This window comes from Salvelinus alpinus, chromosome 5, assembly GCF_045679555.1.
Source record: "Salvelinus alpinus chromosome 5, SLU_Salpinus.1, whole genome shotgun sequence".
Classification (NCBI taxonomy): Eukaryota; Metazoa; Chordata; class Actinopteri; order Salmoniformes; family Salmonidae; genus Salvelinus; species Salvelinus alpinus.
Genome location: NC_092090.1, coordinates 66,232,168 through 66,258,591, shown reverse-complemented (window position 1 = coordinate 66,258,591; position 26,424 = coordinate 66,232,168).

Below are 26,424 nucleotides of genomic sequence, written 5' to 3'. Positions count from 1 at the left end.
TAGACTTCAGTATGACGTTTAAGTGGTTGAATGACAAGCGGTGGTTCTAATGGTCCCCATCTGTTGCAGTAATGAAGCCACTCGTCTGAATGAGGTATTTTAATTAAATGTACTGTATTAGCCTTGATATGTTGCTTATCAGCAGTCACAGTCGTTATGCAAATGTAATAAAGATTGGCGTGCAGCTTTGTAATTAACAACAGAGATGTTAGCAACTGGCTTCCAGCTAAGTTCCCTTCAAGTGTTCAAACGAGAGAGAAAGAAAATGAGGTCCCCTCATCTGAAATCCTACCCCCTCTTATGGGCACTCTTCCTCTGAAGTGTTTAGACATGCTACATACTTTTGTACTACATCATTGTACAATCTATGTCTTCTGAGATACAATCTAACTAATACAATTGTACAATCTATGTCTTCTGAGATATAATCTAGCTACTGTTGACCAAACCCATTCCGTACAAATTTGCGCAACCGCAGCATCCAAACGAGGCTGCAATGAAAACTAACGGGACTGTAGTGACTGTGTTGGCATCACAATCTGGGGTGTGAACTACGTTTCTATTCCAGCGTTGATTGACATGATGTTGGCCCAATATTATTGGAGAAAAGTTGAAAAAACGGACCCCTCTGACGCTGTACGTTAAATTGTGACGTGTCATGGCGTAACGTTACAGCAGGCATAATGCAACTCTGTCTGTGTCGTACAGCCTCTCTCCACCAGGTGTAGCGCTTCTCTGCCAGATTAAAAATAAGAAAGGAACAGGGAATAGGTAAGGGGAGGATACCTAGTCAATTGTACAACTGAATGGATTCATTTTTTTGCGTTATCGCTGCAAGCCAACATGACTATCAAAAGCCGCGACAGCCTCTGTTAATTTCTGAAGATAACTTTAGCGCCGCCCTAAAACCCTGAATCAAATTCGATGTAATGACACATTATATAAACTCTTTATAGTTTTTATTTACATTTTAGAGGTGATAAGTTGGACCGATCGGATGAAAAAAGCCATTTCCCCACACGGCTTATCTCCCCCTTACCCTATCATGCAGTAGGTTTCTCTTCCCCAACCGTCATTTAAAAAAAAGACCCGATGGAACTCATTGCCTTCTTCAATCATGCAAAGACGGGCAGCATGAAGGTCTCGTCATTGATTTTGCTGGAAAGTGGAGAAATTGATATTGGAAGTATTACATTTTTTGGGCGCTAAAATAAGGGAAATTGTACGTTACAGCGCGATGTACAAACGTGCGTTTGCTAACTATAATACAATTGTACAATCTTATGTCCCCTTCTCATGTCGTCTTCTATTGTTGTACTCGTCTTATGTTCAGAAGTAGCTAGTGATGTTGAGAGAAATCTAATATGTGGGGGAAAAGCTGGAGTGAAGACAACACAATTCTGCCATCTCTGTTACATCTCTACTCTGACATGCCTTTCTTCAGGGGGGGGGGGGGGGGGGGCAGTATGTGGGCGGGCTGTGTGCCTCTCTCTGACCCTGCGGTCATTAATCTCACTCCCTGTCAGGGTAATAGACACTGATGGACGGGTCAGTGTTTGCCCACTACACGCACGCACGCACACACACACACACACACACACACACTCTGGCACCTCTCGCTGCTGACAGCTTCAAACCCACACACATACTCATTCAGTTACTCATTCACAGCGGCTGACAGACTTAAAAGGACCCATTCAATGAACGGTCCTGAACCTGCCCTGTGTGTGTGCGTGCATGTGTTATACTCTCTGTAGAAGCCGCAGCACTACCCAGTCACCTCTTACCCCCTCTGCTGTTCACTCACAGCATATCTGTCTGTTTGTCAAATTATATACTGCCAGAGACCAGTTACAATGAAGCCATAGAGACTTAAAATGTACCTGAATCTCAGGGATATGCACACAGTTAACGTGCAATTCAGCTGAGATCAAATCCAGTGTATGTTTAGAATGAGTTACAAATTGTGCACACACACGCACACACACACACAGTCTTTCTGTTCAAATTGGGTAAAAACAGCTCCTCTGCTCCCTCTAAGCTGTCCTTCCCTCCCTTCTCCCCCTCTTGTCCAGCCAGCTCAGGCCCTCCACATTTCCAAGCAATTACTTCATGTTGATTTAGCTGTCATTGGGGGCATGTGTTTTAACATGATTTATAGACTGCAGCCCGGTGCCAGTTGACTCGCGATAAATTTAACAATATTGAAAAAGGCTCATTTGCTTAGCATTACATTAGAGGATAGATGATTTCTACACAAAGTCATGTAAATGAGTTTTAAGAGGGCCCATCACTCATCATGTCATGTAGCCAATCCCATTATTATTTATGACTATAATTGCCCCATGTTTCCTCAGGCCAAAGCGTACAACTCGTGTGTGGTGACAGCTCCACTCTGGCACAGGCTGAGGGATAGTGTGTGTATGTGTGTTCCTGCATGCATGTGTGTATTTTCTCTTCATTTTGCAAGCAGTATGGAGCTTTCTGTTGACTGTGTGTGTATGCCAGAACAAAAAAAGAGAACCTTGCTGTGAGTTGAATGTCCACTGTGTTATCTTCAGGCACAGGCTGTCACTTTCAATCTAAACAGCATGGTGACAGTTTCAACCAATTAGAAAATTAACCTCTCTCTGGAGAAAAATACCCATCGACCCAGCAGTCACTGGTGTGTCTGTGTATGTGTGTGTGTGTGCGTTTGTGAGTTTGTGTGTGTTCGCGCATGTGTGTGTGTGCATGAGTGCGTTAGTGTGATTGTGTGTGTTGGCGCATATGTGTGTGTGTGCATGTGTGCATGCTTGTGTGTAGGCCTACGTGTGTGTGTGCGCGTGCGTGCGTATCTGGCTAGGCGGAAGGAGCCAGTGCTCTCTATGTTATCTAATGGAGCTCCATATCAGGAGGTGAAGCTGATTGGACCAACCTCTTTACACAGATACAACCCTTCTCACATACACTGCTGTCATACACACTTAGACCCAACACACACACTAGCACACTTGCAAATCTTAAAATGGTGTTGAACGTAAATTCTTCAGTATACAGTAATGTACTCCATGTCTATGTACCATATACCTCATTCATTCTGAGATCAACTCTGACTATGAGAACACAGCTGAGGCTGGCCCATTGCATCGTGCACTTGCTCAGATATGTCATAACACTGCTACTTACATGTGCCTCTGTCAAACATGTCAGCCCCAAACCATAACAAAGATAAAGGGCTGCTTTTATAGCCCGGCCCAAGTGTGTGTTGACATTGCAGCTGAGGCATTATTTGATTGGCACAGTGATCTGCACGTCTATGCCAATTACATTGTAATCTGGCTTTATAGAGGCCGTGGCTCTATCATGGTCTAGAGCTGGGGGGTAGAGGGGCGAGGGGTAGAGGGATAGAGGGCAGGGCACAGAGATAATGAGAGAAAAGCCTAAGGGATTCAAGCACTGTCTGGCAGAGCTACTAGACCCTAAGGCTGCCTGGTTAACTCTGTGTAAGGGCATTGGAGTTCACCAGTCTTAATAGATCCTTGTATTATTGCAGTTCACAAGTCAAATACATAACTTTTGTATTGTACTGGATATCTGTATGCTTTCATGACAGTACTAAGCCATTGCATTTATCAGGCGCCAAAAACCAAGGGACAAATATTGACAGCACAGTCCCTGCAGAGAGAATACACTATCGGGTATATCCATGGTAAAATGTGTGCAAAACAAAAGCCATTGACTTCAAAGTTTAACTAACCACACAACTCAACGCACAAGGACTAGTTTGAATAATTTACACAGAAAATTTCACAAAAACACATTTACTGGAATAACTGTGCAGATGCAATGTTTGGTAACAGAATAATGGTAAAATCTCCTTCCGTTTTTTATGCTACCACGTTTCCCAAAAACTGTTATATATCTGCTCTGAAATTAAGATTCAAAGATGTCTGCAGAAAGAATGGGGTGTCAGCTATGACATGACACCGTGAGTTTAATTTTTTTTATTTTGGTTATTGAATTGAACTACAGTAGGTGAAGTAAGGATTTTCAATGCGACCCTGTGCATGTGACTAAATGAAAATCTAATCTAATCTAGAGTAGAGATCAGTACAGTAGATATGTTCAGTACATTACATTATACTGTACTCTAGTGTGCTCTATTGCAGGGGTTTGCAAAGGTACTAAGGGAGGGGATATTTTTATGTGAAAATTGATAGCTACAACTAGGGTTGCAAAAGGTTGGAAACTTTGAAATTTTCCATGGGAAGTTAAGCCCGGGAATTTGGGGAATTTTGCTTAAATTCATCCAAAAAGTTAGCTTCTAACAGTGAACCTTTTTTGTGGGATACACATAAGGCAATTCTAGGTCTTGTGGCATATTTTGGTTAAACTATCCCCAATTCAATGGAATTGCAACCCTCTGCATGCACAGTGCATTCTTCCATCACATGTGCAGTGCACTCTTCCATCACATGTACAGCTGATTCTCAAGATCTTGCACACTAATGAGATGCTATTGAGCCCACACTACTACACCGTCTGAGCCAAGGACTACATGCTTTCTGGTAAGTTTTGATTATAATACAGGGTGGGGTGAATATATTTTATATGACATACATTATTTTTTGTTAACTAGTAAATAGTAGCTTACAGCAAAGTGAGTTTAAATAATTTTGAACTTGTTGACAATTTCTGCTAGTTAGTTTAGCTTTTTTGTGGGTTTTAGCTTGCTTGAGCCTGCTAACTGAGGAGTGTTAATTCACCTGTTTCCATACATGTTTCATTTTAAAACATTTATCTTACAAAGGAGTTGTTTAATCTAACTGCTGAACTATTTATCTGTACATGGAATTGTATTAGTTTTTTTTTACTCATTTGTTTCTAATCTTTAGAGGACAATGCCACGGGCACTATCTGATGTGTGGAGACATTTCACTGCAGCTAATGTAGAAGGTGAAGTTGTGTACATTTGCAAATACTGTGCCAAATGATATGTGAAGAATGCAACAAAGATGCAGAATCATCTGGCCAAGTGCATAAAGTTCCCTCAGTGCTCACAACAAGCAACCTCTGACAAGGTCCCTCTACTTCTATTCGAGGTGAAAATGATGAATCAGACACCTTATCGATAGCAACAGCTCATGGTCCTCCTGAAATCAGATTTTATTTTTCCTTAATGGAGGAACGTAGTCAGAGAAATGCTGATGAATGTCTTGCTCGAGCTGTGTATGCAATTGGTTCACCTCTGTTGCTCACAGGCAATGTGTATTGGAAGAGATTTCTGAATATTCGTCGCCCAGCATACACCCCTCCAACCAGACATGCATTATCTACTAATTTACTGGATGCAGAGTTCAACGGAGTTCAAGTGAAGGTCAAGCAAATCATAGAGAAAGCAGACTGTATTGCAATCATCTCTGATGGGTGGTCGAATGTTTGTGGGCAAGGAATAATTAACTATATCATCTCCATCCCTCAACCAGTATTATACAAGAGCACAGACACAAGGGACAACAGACCCACCGGTCTCTACATTGCAGATGAGCTGAAGGCAGTCATCAATGACCTTGGACCACAGAAGGTATTTGCACTGGTGACAGACAATGCTGCGAACATGAAGGCTGCTTGGTCTAAAGTGGAGGAGTCCTACCCTCACATCACACCCATTGGCTGTGCTGCTCATTCATTGACTCTGCTCCTCAAGGACATCATGGCACTGAAAACAATGGATACATTCTACAAGAGAGCCAACGAAATGGTTAGGTATGTGAAGGGTCATCAAGTTATAGCAGCAATCTACCTCACCAAGCAAAGTGAGAAGAATAAGAGCACCACATTGAAGCTGCCCAGCAACGCCCGTTGGGGTGGTGGTGTCATCATGTTTGATGACAACACTGGAGAGGAAGGAGGGGAAGGAGTCTCTCCAAGAAATCATATCACAGTCTGCCGATATAGACAGCCCCATCAAGAGGATCCTCCTGGATGATGTATTTTGGGAGAGAGTGGTAAGCAGCCTGAAACTCCTGAAACCTATAGCAATAGCCATCGCACGGATTGAGGGAGACAGTGCCATCCTGTCTGATGTTCAGACTCTGCTTGCAGATGTAAGAGAAGAAATCCGTACTGCCCTGCCCACTTCGCTGTTACTCCAAGCAGATGAAACTGCAGTTTTGAAATACATCAAAAAGCGTGAAGACCTCTGCCTGAAGCCCATACATGCCACAACATACATGTTGGGCCCCAAGTATGGAAGAGCATCCTGTCTGGTGCAGAGATCAACAAGGCCTATGGTGTCATCACTACCTTGTCCTAGATGAGGGCAAGGTTCTTGGCAGTCTGGCAAAGTACACTTCCAAGCATGGGCTTTGGGATGGAGATGGAATATGGCAGTCATGCCAACATATCTCATCAGCAATGTAACGCTTGTCGTGGTTGGAATGAGGTGAGGACCAAAGCGCAGCGTGGTAAGTGTCCATATTCAATTTAATAACTGAACACTAAGAATACAAAAATAACAACGTGAATGATACAAAACGAAAACGAAACAGTCCCGTATGGTGAAAACACAGACACAGGAAACAACCACCCACAAAACACAAAGGAAAACAGGCTACCTAAATATGGCTCCCAATCAGAGACAACGACTGACACCTGCCTCTGATTGGGAACCATACTAGGCCAAACACATAGAAATATAACCATAGAACAAAACATAGAAAAACAACATAGAATGCCCACCCCAACTCACGCCCTGACCAAACTAAAATAAAGACATAACAAAGGAACTAAGGTCAGAACGTGACAAGCAACCTTTTAATGTTATCTCTATTTAACTAGGCAAGTCAGTTAAGAACAAATTCTTATTTTCAATGACAGCCTAGGAACAGTGGGTTAACTGTCTTGTTCATGGGCAGAACGACAGATTTTTACCTTGTCAGCTCAGGGGTTCGATCTTGCAACCTTTCTGTTACTAGTCCAAAACTCTGTTTCCTCCATCATCCTCCAAATGCCACCAACATCAGCCGCCTCAAAGCGCAATTGGTCCTTGTTTGGGAACACACACACCAAAGCACACAACAGGCTGACCAATACAAGGGTTGAAAAATTGGTGGCCATCTGGGTAAATTTGAGGCTTTTTGAACCTGACAATGAGCCATCTTCAACAAGGTTGGAAAGTGACAGTGAAGATGAAGCCTCAGAGTCTGATGTTCAAGAGGTGGACATTGAGGAGGTCCAGGGAGAAGACATGGAAGCCTGAGAGGAAGACAACCAAAGCTTTCGTTTCTAGACTATCATTTTACAGATCAATGTTGAAAACGTTTTTGGGAGATGCGATGGATTATTGGGGATCATTCAATATTCCCTTTCTTTTGTTGTTCAGTGAAATCATCCCATCTAAAGAGTCAACTCATTTAATTAAAGTTCAATTCGTAACTAAATTGTTTTTTTTATTTCTATTGGAAGGATTGAATCATTTGCAATTATGTCTACTTATGATAAGGTAAAAGGTTTATGTTTCTGTCTCCATATGATATGATAAATATATCCAATGCAAAAAACATCTACATTTAAATGGTATTAATATGAATTTGCATATATTCCCATAATTCCCACGGAAAGTTTCCACCTCTGAATATTCCCCAAAATGTGCAACCCTAGCAAAAACACAATACCATTGTGGAAACCATTTTCATGTGTCTGCGTCCAGTATGAAGGAAGTTAGAGGTAGTTTCATGAGCCAATGCTAACTAGTTTAGCACAATGACTGGAAGTCTACAGGAACAGTTAGCATTCTAGCTGTTCCTGTTAATCCGACTCTGGGGAAGTAGATAAATGGCTTCATTGCCAAAATCTCAAACTATCCCTTTAATAAGGAATATTTTATATACACTGAGTGTACAAAACATTAGGAACACCTTCCCCTTTTCCCCCTCAGAACAGCTTCAATTTGTCGAGGCATGGACTCTACAAGGTGTCGAAAACGTTTCACAGGGATGCTGGCCCATGTTGACTCCTTCCCATAGTTGTGTCAAGTTGGCTGGATGTCCTTTGGGTGTTGGACCATTCTTGATACACATGGGAAACTGTTGAGTGAAAAACCCAGCATCATTGCAGTACTTTACACAAGCCGGTGTGCCTGGCACCTACTACTATACCCCGTTCAAAGGCACTTATGTCTGGGTCGCAAGTTTGCCAGGACAGGGGTCCCTGGGCAAAAAAAGTTTGAAAACCCCTGCTCTACTGTACTGTACTGTACTTTTCTTTACTCTACTGTACTGTACTGTCCAAACTTGTGAAACGAAGTCTATGATTGGTTCAGATTTGGTCCGGCCAGGGCGGACTGACCAAATTTCAACAATCAAATTTTCAACAATGTCCATGGACGTCCGATGTTGGTCGGTGCTCAGTTGGTGAGGATGCAATTTACAGTAAGTGGAAAGAGGGTAGGTGGTAGGTGTCATAGTAGGTGTCAGTAAGAGTCAGAAGAGGCAGCATTAACTGTAGAGAGAGTGGCAGAGAGCGAGAGAGAGAGGGAGAGATAAGGCTGGTCCTGGCCATTCTGCCACCCTAAGCGAGACAAAAAAATACGTATTTTCCAGACGTTGACGTTAGGTTCAATTTAGGTTCTAACTGAAAGGTGGAAATATGTATTTTCCAGACGTTGAAATCAGGTTCATTTTCGGTTCTGAATGAAAGTTGGAAAGATGTCATATTTATAGACATCTATGTTAGGGCCAAATTAAGGCTGGTCCAGACCGGACAAAATCTGAACCACACCTAGACGTCCTATGATTGGTTCAGATTTGTTCTGGATTGGACCAAAAACCAACGTCAATGGACATGGAAATCAAGGCCGGTCCGGACTGCACAAAAAAAAAAACTCCAGTTCGGACAGGACCAAAGAAAGGATGTCCAAAAGACGTCGGCTCGTGCTTACTGGGGTGTAGCCTATCATGTCAGCCGCAATGGCATTTAATGAATGCCCATCCATGTGGTATGCCCACCATTTGTAAAACAGGCCGTTGCATTGGCTTTATTAGTACTGATTCCTGTAACTAATACATTTGGCTACTTAAAGCTCTGAATATCAGCTCCCCAACTTAATCAGCAGGAGTTATCCTGAGCCTATTTGCAATGTGTTTACACATCGGGAAATGCATAGTATGATCAGCTCATAAAAAATGTACAAATACAAACTTGAAACCACTGATTATGAACATTTAGCCCACGGGATGAAACTCCTGGACAGCAGTTGTGAGTAGCCTGATTGTCCATTCCATATTGGTCATTTTACTTTGACCTGTACTGTTTTTAGGTTGTTGTTTGTCAGCATATTTTTTATTTGTTTGGGCGCCATTTAGGTTAGGCTATATGATCAGAGAAACCTGCATGATGTAAAAAGTTTCCATCTCAATACATTGTGATGCATTTTGTCTCCAGCCAGTGGGCTACAGAAAAGGTCACACACTCTTCTACCTTATGCTATATCTGCTACATGATTTACATTAGATAATTTTTTTGACTGAAAAAAAATGTTGGTGGGGTTCCGTAGTGATGCGCCTCTTCAACAGCACCCTGGAGAGGCATGCTGGGAATGGACAAGATACATATTTTGCATCCCTGCCTTTGACAAAGTGGGCACTGCTTATCACAGGGTGGCATCAGCGCTCACTTAAAAAGCCCATATGCCACTGGTTGAGAGAAACTGTCATTGTTTTTGGGCAGAATTATGTGAGGTTTTATGTGTTGTTGGAGGTGCATCTTGGTCAGTTTAGCTAAAAAATTGCCGCCCTCGTCAATCTGCCGCCATAGGCGCCGCATAATCCTGTCAAATAAGTGGGCCGGCCCTGGGGAGAGTGAGAGGTTGTCCAGACTGTTTTTACAGTCAGCAGATGACTTAAAGAGAAAAACAACTGTTACGAGCTGAACATAAAAGTATGCCAGTGGAAGGGAGAACAGTAGCAAGCGACCTAATTGTGGTTTGTTAACTACAATGATTTCCCATTGGAACTAATTAGATTTCAGTAATTAATTACGCTACAGTTTTTTGGGTGATTCCATTACCAATTTGGTAACAGAATTACGAGTTTAATTCACTTAATAATTCATAAACAAACTTGATATCAGTAAAAACACTATAACTAATTGGTAAGTCTATCTTTACTTTTTACTTCTGTGAACTTTCTTTATCCTCCCTCCTCATGAGGGAGAGAGATTAGAAAAATTCTTAAAGACATGTACGTTTTGCCCCATACGGGAAAAAATGATATTTCAAATATAATTTTAGATACATTTTTTATAATACATTTAAAATTGGCCAAATGCATTTAAAAAAAAAATGTATTTAACACATTTTAGATATATTCCAACATACATTTGTCACGAACGGGCTCAAAGCCCGTAACAAAAGGGAGACAACATGGAGATAAGGAATAACAAAATATATTTATTAACTAAGGTAACCTAAATGCAATTAACAATGGTGTGTGTAATCAGTAATCAGTAGTGTAAGTGAGTGTTTTGCTTGCATAAATGTGATAATGCAGGGTGTTGAAAGGTGCTAAAGCAAACAACCAAAAGGCCACAAAAATACCACAACAAAATCTATGAAGGTGTCTGCATGGAGAGAGTCTCCTCGATGATTGTGGAAGAGGTCTATTTATCCTGGGACACACCCGGGCCCAGGTGTTTCCCATGTAGCTGACGACCCTCCCAACTCCGCCTACCGGCATCCTAATAAGGAGGCAAGAGCAAAGAGAGAATATGGCAGACAGAGTGGGAGGGTCGTCACACATTATGGAATGTATTTCAAATGTATATACATGAATATAATTTATTTCAAAATACATTTTGAAATACATAAAAAACTGTATTTTTGAATACATTTTCACATGTAGTTATCAATATATTTGGTAAATATATTTGAAAATGTATTTGGAAAAATTTTGTCAAAAATACTCCAACATGCATTTAATTGTATTTTGTAATAAATATATGTTTTTATTCAAATGTTTCACAAATAGAAAAAGAAATCACAAATTATAATGTAACAAAATAGTCTTAGCAATTTTTATTTATTTTTTATTTCACCTTTATTTAACCAGGTAGGCTAGTTGAGAACAAGTTCTCATTTACAATGGCAACCTGGCCAAGATAAAGCAAAGCAGTGCAACACAAACAACCACAGAGCTACACATGGAATAAACAAACATGCAGTCAATAATACAATAGAAAAAGTCTATATACAGTGTGTGCAAATGAGGTAGGATAACGGAGGTAAGGCAATAAATAGGCCAAAATTATAAACTTGGATTAGCTAACACATCGTGCCATTGGAACACAGGAGTGATGGTTGCTGATAATGGGCCTCTGTACGCCTATGTAGATATTCCATAAAAAAATCTGCCATTTCCAGCTACAATAGTCATTTACAACATTAACAATGTCTACACTGTATTTCTGATCAATTTTATGTTATTTTAATGGACTTTTTTTTTTTTCTTTCAAAAACAAAGACATTTCTAAGTGACCCCAAACTTTTGAACGGAAGTGTATATACAGTGGGGAGAACAAGTATTTGATACACTGCCGATTTTGCAGGTTTTCCTACTTACAAAGCATGTAGAGGTCTGTAATTTTTATCATAGGTACACTTCAACTGTGAGAGACGGAATCTAAAACAAAAATCCAGAAAATCACATTGTATGATTTTTAAGTAAATCATTTGCATTTTATTGCATGACATAAGTATTTGATCACCTACCAACCAGTAAGAATTCCGGCTCTCACAGACCTGTTAGTTTTTCTTTAAGAAGCCCTCCTGTTCTCCACTCATTACCTGTATTAACTGCACCTGTTTGAACTCGTTACCTGTATAAAAGACACCTGTCCACACACTCAATCAAACAGACTCCAACCTCTCCACAATGGCCAAGACCAGAGAGCTGTGTAAGGACATCAAGGCTAAAATTGTAGACCTGCACAAGGCTGGGATGGGCTACAGGACAATAGGCAAGCAGCTTGGTGAGAAGGCAACAACTGTTGGCGCAATTATTAGAAAATAGAAGAAAATAGAAGAAGTTCAAGATGATGGTCAATCACCCTCGGTCTGGGCCTCCATGCAAGATCTCACCTCGTGGGGCATCAATGATCATGAGGAAGGTGAGGGATCAGCCCAGAACTACACGGCAGGACCTGGTCAATGACCTGAAGAGAGCTGGGACCACAGTCTCAAAGAAAACCATTAGTAACACACTACGCCGTCATGGATTAAAATCCTGCAGCGCACACAAGGTCCCCCTGCTCAAGCAGGCGCATGTCCAGGCCCGTCTGAAGTTTGCCAATGACCATCTGGATGATCCAGAGGAGGAATGGGAGAAGGTCATGTGGTCTGATGATTCAAAAATAGAGCTTTTTGGTCTAAACTCCACTCGCCGTGTTTGGAGGAAGAAGAAGGATGAGTACAACCCCAAGAACACCATCCCAACCGTGAAGCATGGAGGTGGAAACATCATTCTTTGGGGATGCTTTTCTGCAAAGGGGACAGGACGACTGCACCGTATTGAGGGGAGGATGGATGGGGCCATGTATTGCGAGATCTTAGCCAACAACCTCCTTCCCTCAGTAAGAGCATTGATGATGGGTCGTGGCTGGGTCTTCCAGCATGACAACGACCCGAAACACACAGCCAGGGCAACTAAGGAGTGGCTCCGTAAGAAGTATCTCAAGGTCCTGGAGTGGCCTAGCCAGTCTCCAGACCTGAACCCAATAGAAAATCTTTGGAGGGAGCTGAAAGTCCGTATTGCCCAGCGACAGCCCCGAAACCTGAAGGATCTGGAGAAGGTCTGTATGGAGGAGTGGGCCAAAATCCCTGCTGCAGTGTGTGCAAACCTGGTCAAGAACTACAGGAAACGTATGATCTCTGTAATTGCAAACAAAGGATTCAGTACCAAATATTAAGTTCTGCTTTTCTGATGTATCAAATACTTATGTCATGCAATAAAATGCTAATTAATTACTTAAAAATCATACAATGTGATTTTCGGGATTTTTGTTTTAGATTCCGTCTCTCACAGTTGAAGTGTACCTATGATAAAAATTACAGACCTCTACATGCTTTGTAAGTAGGAAAACCTGCAAAATCGGCAGTGTATCAAATACTTGTTCTCCCCACTGTATATATATATATATATATATATATAAATATAGGACAAAACACACATCACAACAAGAGAGACAACGCAATACTACACAAAGAGAGACCTAAGACAACAATATAGCAAGGCAGCAACACATGACAACACAGCTTGGTAGCAACACAACATGATAACATCATGGTAGCAACACAACATGGTAGCAACACAAAACATGGTACAAACATTATTGGGCACAGACAACAGCACAAAGGGCAAGAAGGTACAGACAACAATACATCACGCAAAGCAGTCACAACTGTCAGTAAGTGTCCATGATTGAGTCTTCGAAAGAAGATATTGAGATAAAACTGTCCAGTTTGAGTGTTTGTTGCAGCTCGTTCCAGTCGCTAGCTGCATCGAACTGAAAAGACGAGCAACCCAGGGATGTGTGTGCTCTGGGGACCTTTAACAAAATGTAACTGGCAGAACGGGTGTTGTATGTGGAGGATGAGGGTTGCAGTAGATATCTCAGATAGGGGGGAGTGAGGCCTAAGAGGGTTTCATAAATAAGTATCAAACAGTGGGTCTTGCGTCGGGTATACAGAGATGACCAGTTTACAGAGGAGTATAGAGTGCAGTGATGTGTCCTATAAGGAGCATTGGTGGAAAATCTGATGGCCGAATGGTAAAGAACATCTAGCCGTCCGAGAGTGCCCTTACCTGCCGATCTATAAATTATGTCTCCGTAATCTAGCATGGGTAGTATCGTCATCTGATTCAGGGTTAGTTTGGCAGCTGGGGTGAAAGACGAGCAATTACGACAAAGCCTAGATTTAACTTTAGCCTGCAGCTTTCATATGTGCTGAGAGAAGGACAGTGTACCATTTAGCCATACTCCCAGTACTTGTATGAGGTGACTACCTCAAGCTCTAAACCCTCAGAGGTAGTAATCACACCTGTGGGGAGAGGGGCACATATTGAGATAAAACTGTCCAGTTTGAGTGTTTGTTGCAGCTCGTTCCAGTCGCTAGCTGCATCGAACTGAAAAGACGAGCAACCCAGGGATGTGTGTGCTCTGGGGACCTTTAACAAAATGTAACTGGCAGAACGGGTGTTGTATGTGGAGGATGAGGGTTGCAGTAGATATCTCAGATAGGGGGGAGTGAGGCCTAAGAGGGTTTCATAAATAAGTATCAAACAGTGGGTCTTGCGTCGGGTATACAGAGATGACCAGTTTACAGAGGAGTATAGAGTGCAGTGATGTGTCCTATAAGGAGCATTGGTGGAAAATCTGATGGCCGAATGGTAAAGAACATCTAGCCGTCCGAGAGTGCCCTTACCTGCCGATCTATAAATTATGTCTCCGTAATCTAGCATGGGTAGTATCGTCATCTGATTCAGGGTTAGTTTGGCAGCTGGGGTGAAAGACGAGCAATTCAGACAAAGCCTAGATTTAACTTTAGCCTGCAGCTTTCATATGTGCTGAGAGAAGGACAGTGTACCATTTAGCCATACTCCCAGTACTTGTATGAGGTGACTACCTCAAGCTCTAAACCCTCAGAGGTAGTAATCACACCTGTGGGGAGAGGGGCACTCTTCTTACCAAACCACATGACATTTGTTTTGGAGGTGTTCAGAACAAGGTTAAGGGTAGAGAAAGCTTGTTGGACACTAAGAAAGCTTTGTTGTAGAGCATTTAACACAAAATCCGGGGAGGGGCCAGCTGAGTATAAGACTGTATCATCTGCATATAAATGTATGAGAGAGCTTCCTACTGCCTGAGCTATGTTGTTGATGTAAATTGAGAAGAGCATGGGGCCTAGGATTGAGGCTTGGGGTACTCCCATGGTGACAGGCAGTGGCTGAGACAGCATATGTTCTGACTTTATGTCTCTTTGAGACAGGTAATTAGAAAACCAGGCCAAAGTCCCCTCAGAGACACCAATACTTCTTAGCTGGCCGACAAGAATGGAATAGACTACCGTTTCAAAAGCTTTGGCCAAGTCAATTAAAAAAGCAGCACAACATTGCTTAGAATCAAGGGCAATGGTGACATCATTGAGGACATTTAAGGTTGCAGTGACACATCCATAACCTGAGCGGAAACCAGATTGCATACCAGAGAGAATACTATAGACATCAAGAAAGCCAGTCAGTTGATTATTGACAAGTTTTTCCAACACTTTTGATAAACAAGGCAAAAGAGAAATAGGCCTATAACAGTTAGGATCAGCTTGATCTCCCCCTTTAAATAAAGGATGAACCATGGCTGCCTTCCAAGCAATGGGAACCTCCCCAGTGAGGAGAGACAGGTTAAAAAGGTCGGAGATAGGCTTGGCGATGATAGGGGCAGCAACCTTAAAGAAGAAAGGGTCTAAACCAGGGGTGTCAAACATACGGCCCGCGGGCCGGAACCGGCCCCCAAGGAGGTTCGATCAGGCCCGCAGGATAATTTGAAAGTGGAAAAAATGCATAAAAGACATGGAATTAATATTTTTAATTCGCTGCAATTCATGGATTATCCGCTAAGGGGCGCACTCTTTCCATCAGAGTAGAAGACAAGCCGCATCACTGAGACAGACTGAAAACAGCAGACGGTATCAATGCGCCATCTGCTGCTTGTTACGACGTTGTTAATACCTTGGTCTCTACCTCTCCGCTACACCCTCATTAGCCAAAATGTCGTTATCCAAACGGAGAAAAGTAGATAAGGAGTGTAGAATTTTCAAAGAAAAATGGACCACGTCCTATTTATTTACAGAGATGCACGGAAAACCTTCGTGCTTGGTGTGTTTGCAACAAGTTTCGGTATTGAAGGAATATAATATTCGACGCCACTACGAGACTCATCACAGCGAAAAATATGACGGCTTGCAAGGACAACTGAGAAGAGATAAGATTAACGAATTGCTGGCGGGTCTGAGGAAACAGCAGTCAACTTTCATCCAGAGCCGAGAAGTCAGTGAAGCAGCGGTAAAAGCCAGCTACCTAATTGCTAGCGAAATAGCATTAGCATCGAAGCCGTATTCCGACGGTGACTTTGTTAAACGATGCATGATGAAGGTGGCTGAACTTGTGCAAACGAGAGTGTCCAATCAGGCCCGCGTGTGGTTTGAGTAAAAAATAAAATGAACTCAGTATACTTTAAAATGACTCAAATCAAATTGAAACAAACAATTTGTAGATTGTGCCCAGCTCGCTAATAATCACCAGAATGAAAGCTAGACATAGAAAATTCCCAGAACGATGGATAGAGAACAATTCAGTTTCCAATTTTGATGTAGAGGAAATGCAACAAATTTTCAATGCGGCCCTCCGGACCTCACTGAAGACCGAATGCGGCCCCCAGGGCAAGATGAGTTTGACACCCCTGCTCTACAGTCTAAACCCTGTCTAAGACCCTTTAAGCTACACTATGCACATGGACACCCCTTCACATTATTGAATTCGGCTATTTCAGCCACACCCGTTGCTGACACCCGAGTGCGCTCCAAGCTCATCAGTAAGCTCGGGGCCATGGGTTTGAACCCCACCCTGTGAAACTGGGTCTTGGACTTTCTGAAGAGCCGACCTCAGGTGGCAAAGGTAGGCAGCAACACCTCGCCACGCTGATCCTCAACACAGGGGCCCCACAAGGGTCTGTGCTCAGCCCCCTCCTGTACTCCCTGTTCACCCATGACTGCGTGGCCAAACACATCTCCAACTCAATCATTTAGACTCTAAACCATCTGACCCAGATGTTTTTTGCGGATCAAGTTTCAAGGAGCTCCTTTAGCACCTTGGACTCAGTGACTGCCTGCAGGGAGAAACTTTGTAGCAGGCAGGGGTAAAAGAGGGAGAAGCATCAGGGATAGTCGCATTAGAAGGTGTGGGAGATGAGGAAATGTTGGATGGGCAAGGAGGCATGGCTGTGTCAAATAGGAAACCTGACTTAATGAAGTGGTGATCAAAGAGCTCAGCCATGTGCTTCTTGTCAGTAACAACCACATCATGAACATTAAGGGACATGGGCAGCTGTTAGGAGGAGGGTTTATTCTCCAGGTCTTTAACCGTTTTCCAGAACTTCTTGGGCTGAGACCCACAGAGAGAGAACTGCTCCTTAAAGTAACTAACTTTGGCCTTCTGGATAGCCTGAGTGCACTTATTTCTAATTTGCCTGAACGAGAGCCAGTCAGCCTGAGTGTGTGTGCCAAGCCTATTGCCAAATGCAATTCTTGAGGTGGAGTAATTGCAAGGTCACGGTCGAAACAAGGGGCTGAACCTGTTTTTAATTCTCACATGCACTTATGTCAGTCTCATTAAGACTGAAGAAATGGCCTTGTACAAGCTTAACCTTTCATGACAGAACACAACATAATAAATTAACTGGCATGGCAATCCGTCTCATAATCTGCTGCTCGAAAATGAATGTGTTTACATCCCCTGCTATATTGTGGATCAAGAGTTACCGGTCAAACAGAACACATTGGGGGTTCTTTTATGAAAGCATCTCTAACATAATCTAGGTAGAGTCAGGCATTCCCCACGGCAGCGGTCTAGGCTCCTTACTTTTTTCAATCTTTACTAATGACCTGCCACTGGCACTGAGTAAAAGCCTGTGTGTCTATGTATGTTGATGACTCAACACTGTAAACGTCAGCTACCACAGCAAAACTTAACAAAACGTTTACAATACAAAACATACACATACTGTACAAACCACAACATGACAACTCAATGTCAATAAAGACTTGCTAAAGTGCTGAAATTTGGCACCCTCTGTAACTTCTAGGAAGATGTTAACCCACTAACCTCAAAAAATAATCAAAGTTTTCACCATCATTGTAAAGCCCTAGTTATTTTGTTGCTTTGACAAAGTTATTTATGAAGATTATCATTTATTTCATGATTCGTGATTCATTTACGTTGGTCCCTCATTTTAAGGTCAACTCTGTTGCTTGAACGGAACTCTTGTTTTAATATGGTGATCCTAATCCTTTAAAAATATTTATTTCAAAAGAAACATTGGACATCTAATAGTCAAATCATAGTGTAAAAGCAGGTGAGCTGGTTCTACTCTTTTTGGCCATTTTCTGGTGGAAAACTAAGCGCGTCGAGCATAACACGTCTACCCTGTTGACATGGTATAAATAGAAAGGCTAGAAATGTTTCAACAATTGAACAATTACATTCAATTGCCCCTCCCTGTTGCACACAGCAAGCTTCCATTCTCCCTGTCTCAAGGGAGATTCATGGCTGATTTAACTAGTAATTACCAGTTGGAGGGCCATTCAAGTGGATTTTTCACCGATGTGGTAAATTCCGACTTGGTTATGAATGCACCATAAAACCGCTAACCATCCACTGTAGGGCCATGTAATACCACTCCTCACTGGGCACACACAGGTTGAATAAACGTTGTTTCCACATTATTTCAACGAAATTACATTGAACCAACGTGGAATACATTGAATTGACGTCTGTGCCCAGTGGGTCATTGGAAGCACAAGACCTAGACCTACACTTTGACATATTGTGGAGCGTTGTTCGATTGATAGTTTTTGTTTAAATTGATCAAATCAAAAATACAATTCATAAAAACAGCCTAATGCCCACTCTCCCGATTTTTGACATTATTTAATTAAGCTGAAGAGAGCCACTTACTATAGTAAAAATATATAGAGTACCAGTCAAAAGTTTGGACACACCTACTTTATTTTTTACTGTTTTCTACATTGTAGAATAATAGTGAAGACATCAAAACCATGAAATAACACATATGGAATCATGTAGTAACCAAAAAAGTTTTAAACAAATCAAAATATATTTTGGAATTTGGATTCTTCAAAGTAGCCACCCTTTGCCTTGATGACAGTTTTGCACACTGTTGGAATTCTCTCAACCAGCTTCATGAGGTAGTCACCTGGAATGCATTTCAATTAACAGGTGTGCCTTGTTAAAAGCTCATTTGTGGAATTGCTTTCCTTATTAATGCGTTTGAGCCAATCAGTTGTGTTGTGACAAGGTAGGGGTGGTATACAGAAGATAGCCCTATTTGGTAAAAGATCAAGTCCATACGATGGCAAGAACAGCTCGAATAAACAAAGAGAAACGACAGTCCATCATTACTTTAAGACATGATGGTCAGTCAATCCAGAAGTTTTGGCTTGGTGGCCAAAGGAATTATCTCCATGGATCAATAAGTAAAAAGTAATTCAAGAACCCAAATTAGGAACCACTTTGGCCACCCTTGTAATAGCCATGCATTTCTGGAATATTGTCAGGCATTACATGCATTTGAGCAAAGATTAATGTGCATGCATTTTAAGGCATCATATACATTTAGCAAAGATGCAAATGTATCTACATATATATGAAATACATTTTACTTGACATTAAATATATTGAGATTATTTTTCTTTCCGTATGGGTGGTAACGTAATAAGGTAACATTTTACTTGGCACCCAGCGTCATAAAACCTTATGACACAGTCATAACTATATCATAATATGACATAACAGCTGACATAATGTGTCATAACCTGTCATAATATGGTCATAACACTGTCACAGCCCATATATTTACACCTGTTGTGACATATATTGCTTTATTTTATGGCAGGTTATGACACCTACATAGGAGTGTTAAAACTCACATTTATTATTTTTTCCCTGCCAAGAAGTTTCCTTCATTTTAAAGTTTGTTTCTTAAGTCCCTTGTTGTTGTTGTAATTCAGTCTTTACAGTCGTGTTTTTTTTCATCATATTTTAAATAACTTGCAGAAAACACACTTTATGAAACTGTCAAGAAGCATTATGACCATCATAATCATATAAACCAGAAAAGCCAATCACGTACATGCCCTTATGTCAGTCATCAGTCAAAAAGAGGGTGTCTGGTCCTGCTCCTAAAATCTGCTCCCACATTCATCCCAGTTATCAGCTACAGAGCATTGGGGTAGGTGCAAGTCTGATATCAATTTGTGCATAATTACAATGATAATGTAATATAGTCCAAAAAAAATAAAAATTACATAACATAAACATACTGTGACAAGTAGGCTATGGTGTAATGGAATGTTTAGCGTTGTGTGGTAGGTTTTGTGGGTTTTGACACTCTTGTGTAGGTGTCATAACCAGCCATAAAATAACTACCATGGTAGGTTTTGTGGGTTTTCATACTCTTACTGTATGTAGGTATCATAACCAGCCATAAAATAATGCAATATAAATTATGTCACAACAGGTCTAAATATATGTGTCATGACAGTGTTATGACCATATTATGACAGGTTTTGAAAAGTTATGTCAGCTGTTATGACATGGTTATGACTCTGTCATAAGTGTTGACACTGGGTGTCAAGTAAAGTGTTACCCGGAATTACAAGGCACAAGGCAATGTTTCTTAAACTTACAGAATGTAAATCATTTCTCCAAAACTAAATATGTGTTGATATTAGTTGGCAGGGGTCTTCAACATTATTGGTCAGGGATGCAAACTGGTGAGGGCCCAAGAAGGTGACAGTGTTTTGTTTTTGTTGCACTGAAACATGCAAAAAATCCCTGCTAGGGGGAAATGCAGGTTAACTAATTAAACAACAAAGAATATGATCTACATGATCAGTCTCTGTGTGTAAAATAAAATAAGTGGTTAACGTGAACCTACCACACAGCTAAAAATGTAAAGAAAGCAATCCAATGTTATTTGTTGCCTAGACTTTACTGCAAATGACACTCAAGTCTTGAGAGAAAACAATACACTAATATTGCAGTTAGCCATGACAGCCTTTATAATAGAACGCTTGTGACCACACACATATAAATATTGCACTTGGGAAAACAACATCTTAAAGTAGAAATGAATGAAACAAACAGGCATTCTATTTTCCTCTATTATAGTGGCCACTATAGTAGACATCGATCAAGCGCACAAGGCTACATGTGTGCAAAATATATTTCACTGAGTAAAATATTAAATAATCCCCCTCACTCACAAGTGTTTCTGTCAAGTTCAACACAACAAAAGCAATATCTTTGGGCTACACTGCACATTATTACATTGTACACTTTCTGCCTGTGGACATCTCTTCTACAATGTGTCAGCAGAGCATGATACCCTTTGTTGGCATAATTGATCTCTTTCAGGCACCTCAAACTTTCCAAATGCCAGTTGTTTTTCGGTTACAGCTCATGAAGTACCTTCATCACCCTCCGAGGTCAGGCTCTCACCTACCTCTTCATTATCCTCCAGGGGACACACTGCTGTAACTGGCAAACTGCCTTTCCACTCTCTACTGTCCAGAGCACACGCTGATGCTGTAACTAGCAAATTGTTTGTCTCTTCAGTCGCATGCTGCATTCTGTTGTTATGTGAATGATTGGCTGAGCCTTGGATACCCCAGTATTGCTCTAAACGCACATCACTAGTTTGCTTACAGCCAGTAGTGCATCCGTGTATTGGTGTACAGTGATCCCTCGCCACTTCGCGGTTCACTTATCGCGGATTCGCTATTTCGCGGATTTTCATAATGCATTTTTTTTTTTTTTTTGGTGCATTGTGCTCTGCATTCTGATTCGCTAAAAACTCACTCCCGCTTCTTGTATCAAAACATGCTACGAATTGTGCTATCATTTTGTCGTCTCGTGCAGTTATGTGTACGTACATAAAACAGCTTGGCAAATTTACATTAAGTTGGCCAGGAAGGAAGGAAGGACTAACGCTTGGTCGCTTAGCAACCATGGTGCGAATGGCCACTGAACTTAAGCGAGTAGCTGAGGAATGGGACCCTTTGATGAGCCGTTCATTACAGTTCTCCAACGTAATCGATGGTGGCATGTCGGTGTACAAGGATCTTTTTGCAAAGAAGAAAAAAGAGCGACAACAGCTGCCTATCACTATGTTCTTCTCCCGAACAAACACACCTGCACCGCGGGCTTCAGAAGAAGAGAACACTGCAGAGCGCAGTCAGGATGCAGCGGCCCAGTCTGAAGAGCAGTGAAACGGCCTACACGTGAGTCACTGTATTTGTATACATGTAATAGTTGCTAATTGTAAAAAAAAAAAAAGTTTTCTATTTCGCGGATTTCACTTATCGCGGGTCATTTTCGGAACGTAACCCCCGCGATAAACGAGGGATTACTGTATTTCTAATACCTGAAGACTTTTTGATTGAACCTTTATTTAACTAGGCAAGTCAGTTAAGAACAAATTCTTATTTACAATGACGGCCTAGGAACAGTGGGTTAGCTGCCTTGTTCAGGGGCAGAACCACAAATTTTCACCTAGTCAGCTCGGGGATTCGATCTAGCAACCTTTCGGTTACTGGCCCAACGCTCTAACCACTAGGCTACCTGCCGCCCCCTTACACAACATCTAAGACCTCTTTTCCATCTGACCAGAAATCAAAGCCTTGCATATTGAACATTTTTGAAGATTGAAAATAGTAGAAAATGTTTATATGGCTTCATTTTTCAGAAGAATTGACTCTTAGCTTTCATTTGACACCCAATTTGACATGCTCCTATGAACTTCACGTTGGTGCCCGTGGGTCATTTTACATGGAAATACCCTATATCATCCCCATCTATTTTCCTTCCTCCAAATGAAATGTCTCTCTCTCCATCTCTCCACTCCACCTTTATTCTCTCTGTCTCTTTCTCTTTCTCTCTCTTCCTCCAGTTTTTCCTCTCTCCCCTGCTCGCCTCCCTGCCGGAGCTTTTGTTTTTTAACAGATTAATTATTGACTTAAACAGGGCCAATTAATCAGCAAGTAATGGGGCTGCTGGGAGGCCCGTGAGAGAGAGACCATGCACACACAGCCCTCCTCAATCACTCCCACATTAACACCACAGAGATGGGGGAGGGAGGGATGGTGAGGAGAGTAAAAGGAGGGTGAAAAGAGAAAGTGAGGGGTAGGGGACATAAAAAATAGAGAGAGGGATGGAGTCTGGTAAAAGTTGGAAGCTCAGTTGGTAGAGCTTGGCACTTGTAAGCATGGCACACGCATGACGAAATTGCTTTAATGGCGCCGGAGAGGATGGCAGACGTTTCACGGGCTCCTGACCAATTGTGCTATTTTGTGTGTTTTTTTTGCACTGATCCTAACCTTTTATTTTTTACATAATGTTTCGGCCATTGTTTCATATGACCGAAAAGAGCTTCTGGACATCAAAAGAGTAATTACTAACCTCAATTTGGATGAGGAGTTTCGATTTCAAAGAATCGGAGGCGAGGGACATACTGCTCATCCCAGACCAGGCCCAAATCCCTGTCACTCGGTGGAGCCGGCGCTATAGGGATATCTAACGAGAATGCAACAGCGAGTGGATAAGTTGCCATTACCCTCTGTTCTATTGGTGAACGGGCAATCACTGGACAATGAACAGGATGAGCTCCGTTCAAGACTATCCTATCAACGTGATCTGAAGAACTCTCATATCGTATGTTTCACAGAGTCGTGGCTGAACAAGGACATGGAAAATATAAACCTAGTTGGTTTTTCTATACATCGGCAGGACAGAACAGCTCCGTCCAATAAGCAGAGGGGGGTAAATCTAGCTGGTTTTTCTATACATCGGCAGGACAGAACAGCGCCGTCCGATAAGCAGAGGGGGGTAAATCTAGCTGGTTTTTCTATACATCGGCAGGACAGAACAGCGCCGTCCGATAAGCAGAGGGGGGTAAATCTAGCTGGTTTTTCTATACATCGGCAGGACAGAACAGCGCCGTCCGATAAGCAGAGGGGGGTAAATCTAGCTGGTTTTTCTATACATCGGCAGGACAGAACAGCGCCGTCCGATAAGCAGAGGGGGGTAAATCTAGCTGGTTTTTCTATACATCGGCAGGACAGAACAGCGCCGTCCGATAAGCAGAGGGGGGTAAATCTAGCTGGTTTTTCTATACATCGGCAGGACAGAAAAGCTCCGTCCGATAAGTAGAGGTGGGTAAATCTAGCTGGTTTTTCTATACATCGGCAGGACAGAACAGCTCCGTCCGATAAGCAGAGGGGGGTAAATCTAGCTGGTTTTTCAATACATCGGCGGGACAGAACAGCTCCGTCCGATAAGCAGAGGGGGGTAAATCTAGCTGGTTTTTCAATACATCGGCAGGACAGAACAGCTCCGTCCGATAAGCAGAGGGGGGTAAATCTAGCTGGTTTTTCAATACATCGGCAGGACAGAACAGCGCCGTCCGATAAGCAGAGGGGGGTAAATCTAGCTGGTTTTTCTATACATCGGCAGGACAGAAAAGCTCCGTCCGATAAGTAGAGGTGGGTAAATCTAGCTGGTTTTTCTATACATCGGCAGGACAGAACAGCTCCGTCCGATAAGCAGAGGGGGGTAAATCTAGCTGGTTTTTCAATACATCGGCGGGACAGAACAGCTCCGTCCGATAAGCAGAGGGGGGTAAATCTAGCTGGTTTTTCAATACATCGGCAGGACAGAACAGCTCCGTCCGATAAGCAGAGGGGGGTAAATCTAGCTGGTTTTTCTATACATCGGCAGGACAGAACAACTCCGTCCGATAAGCAGAGGGGAGGGGGGTGTGTCTCTTTGACAACAACAGTTGGTGCGCAGTCTCTAACATTAACCCTCTACAGTCTAAACCCTGTCTAAGACCCTTTAAGCTACACTATGCACATGGACACCCCTTCACATTATTGAATTCGGCTATTTCAGCCACACCCGTTGCTGACACCCGAGTGCGCTCCAAGCTCATCAGTAAGCTCGGGGCCATGGGTTTGAACCCCACCCTGTGAAACTGGGTCTTGGACTTTCTGAAGAGCCGACCTCAGGTGGCAAAGGTAGGCAGCAACACCTCGCCACGCTGATCCTCAACACAGGGGCCCCACAAGGGTCTGTGCTCAGCCCCCTCCTGTACTCCCTGTTCACCCATGACTGCGTGGCCAAACACATCTCCAACTCAATCATCAAGTTAGCTGACAACACAACAGTGGTAGGCCTGATTACCAACAGCGATGAGACATTCTACAGGGAGGAGGTGAGAGCCCTGGCAATGTGGTGCCAGTAAAATAACCTCTCCCTCAAAGTCAACAAAACGAAGGAACTAATCGTGGACTTCAGAAGACAGCAGAGACAGCACGCCCCCATCGACATAGACTGGGCTGCAGTGGAGAGGGTGAAAAGCTATACGTTTCCCGGCATGCACATCACTGACAACCTAAAATTGTCTATTCAAACAGACAGTGTGGTTCACAGGTGCAACAGCTTCCAATCTCAAGAGGCTGAATAAATTCAGCTTGTCCCCTAAGACCCTCACATACTTCTACAGATGCACCATTTTTTTATGTATTTATTTATTTAACCTTAATTTAACTAGGCAAATCAGTTAAGAACAAATTCTTATTTACAATGACGGCCTACCGGGGAACAGTGGGTGCAACTGCCTTGTTCAGGGGCAGAATGACCTTGTCAGCTCGGGGATTCGATTCAGAAACTTTCCGGTTACTGGCTCAATGCTCTAACCACTAGGCTACCTGCCGCCCCAGAATTGAGAGTATTGAGAGCATCCTGTCGGTCTGTATCACCCAAGCCACAACCTGTTCACCCCGCTACCATCTAGAAGCCAGAGACAGTAGAGGTGCATCAAAGCGGGGACCGAAAGACTGAAACACAGCTTCAACCTACAGGCCATCAGACTGTTATCAGTCCAATACCCTGCACTGAAACTAATTCACTGTTACTAGCCGGCTATCACCCGGTACTCTACCCTGCACCTTAGAGACTGCTGCCCCATGTACAGTACATGGTCATTGAACACTGGTCAGTTTAATAATGTTTCCATGCTGTTTTACCCACTTCATATGCATTTGTATTCTAGTCAAGGCTCATCCTATATAACTACTGCTGTACACACCTGTTCTATTCATATACTGTCTGTACACACCATTATATACATACAGTTCATTTCAGAAAGTATTCAGACCCTTTAAATTTTCCACATTTTGTTACGTTACAGCCGTATTCTAAAATGTATTAAATTGTTTTCCCCCCCAATCAATCTACACACAATACCCTATAATGACAAAGCAAAAACAGGTTTTTAGATTTTTTTTCAAATATATACAAAATTAAAAACTGAAATATCTTTGGCATCAACTACAGCCTCAAGTCTTCTTGGGTATGACGCTACAAGCTTGGCACACCTGTATTTGGGTAGTTTCTTCCATTCTTCTCTGCAGATCCTCTCAAGCTCTGTCAGGTTAGCTGGGGAGCGTCGCTGCACAGCCATTTTCAGGTCTCTCCAGAGATGTTTGACCGGGTTCAAGTCTGGGCTCTGGCTGGGCCACTCCTGCATTCAGAG